Here is a 1,188-nt window from a genome sequence, read left to right on the forward strand (position 1 = left end):
CCCCCCCCGGGCCCTATCGGTGGAACCGGAGGGACACAGCAATTCGGGCCGCCGCCGCGGAGGGTGAGAGCCCTCCCCGTGGCTCACGGGAGAGCGGGGGGGCGCGCACCGTTAGCACCAATGGCCCCTCACAGGCGGCGCGCGCGGCCCGCGGGCGGGAAGGGCCCTAAGGGGACGGGGGGTGGCACTTACCCTCCGCTGAAGCACCGCCGCGCTGAGCCCCCTTCTCCTCAGTGCCGGGGGCGGCTCCGCCCGGGGAACAACGAGCGCCAAAAAACTGCGGAGCGCGGCCTCCTTCTCCGCCGACAGAAATTTAAAAAAAAAAAAAAAAAAAAAAAAAAAAAAAAAAAAAAAAAAATTTTTTAAAAAAAAACTTTCCTCGCCGCCGTCTCCCTCCCCCGAGGAGCACGAACCCAAACACACCGAGACACGCCTCCGCACCGCCCCTCGCGCCGCCCATTGGACGGCGCCCCGCCGACCTCCGCGCCGATTGGCTGTTTCGCCTGCTCGTCTTCTCCCTCTCCGCCCCTGAATGTTGTCCATTGGGGAGAGCCACATGGATCTCCCCGCCCATTAGCCACGGCCCACGTCCATCAAAGAGAAACACCCGCCTTCCACCTCCTCTCATTGGACAGTCTCGACCTACCCCCTCAATGATTGGCTGCCCCGGCTGACTGTCACGTATTGACATTCCCTCCCTCGCTAGCTGCAGACCCTCCTCCCACTCCACCCGTTGGCTGGGAGGTTGGCTCCGTAAATGAGACGCCCGCCCCTACTTGCCCCTCCCCTTCACGCTATGGATTGGCCGGTGGGCTGCGCGCTCGCACACCATTGGCGAAGAGATGTGCTCGTCACACTGTAACAGCGCAGAAGCCCGCCCATCGAGCCGCGGCTCTTGGAGGCGGCGCTGGAAACGAGGTGGGAGGGGAGGCTTCACCAGCGTGCCTCCTTCCTCTGCCCAATGGAGGAGACGGGCACACGCTGCAATGACAAGGACCGCGGCCACTGCCGCTCCGTGATGCCAGGCAGCGACAACGCCACACTCCTGCCGTCTGCAACGACATTTTGACTCTTGCCCCGCCCTTCCCGCACAACGATTGGGCGGGGAGGATGTCACTCGCACTGCTCGCCAGCCCATTGGTGAGGGGCGACTCCTCCGCAGCCAACTGGCAGCCGCCCCCGATGTCA

The 1,188-nt window shown here is 63.8% G+C and overlaps 1 long non-coding RNA gene across 4 annotated transcripts in view; it reads right to left on the reverse strand.

The window, feature by feature from the left end:
• LOC110392455 overlaps positions 1-1,139 on the reverse strand; it is a 52,255-nt gene extending 51,116 nt beyond the window's left edge. The window contains exons 1-2 of one of the 4 annotated variants that reach the window (XR_002434393.1): positions 830-1,139; positions 193-294 (exon numbers count right to left, since the gene is read on the reverse strand). This is a non-coding gene — a long non-coding RNA (uncharacterized LOC110392455). The other 3 variants (XR_002434391.1, XR_002434392.1, XR_002434385.1) reach the window with 3 other exon arrangements.

Source organism: Numida meleagris, chromosome 1 (assembly GCF_002078875.1).
Source record: "Numida meleagris isolate 19003 breed g44 Domestic line chromosome 1, NumMel1.0, whole genome shotgun sequence".
NCBI lineage: Eukaryota > Metazoa > Chordata > Aves > Galliformes > Numididae > Numida > Numida meleagris.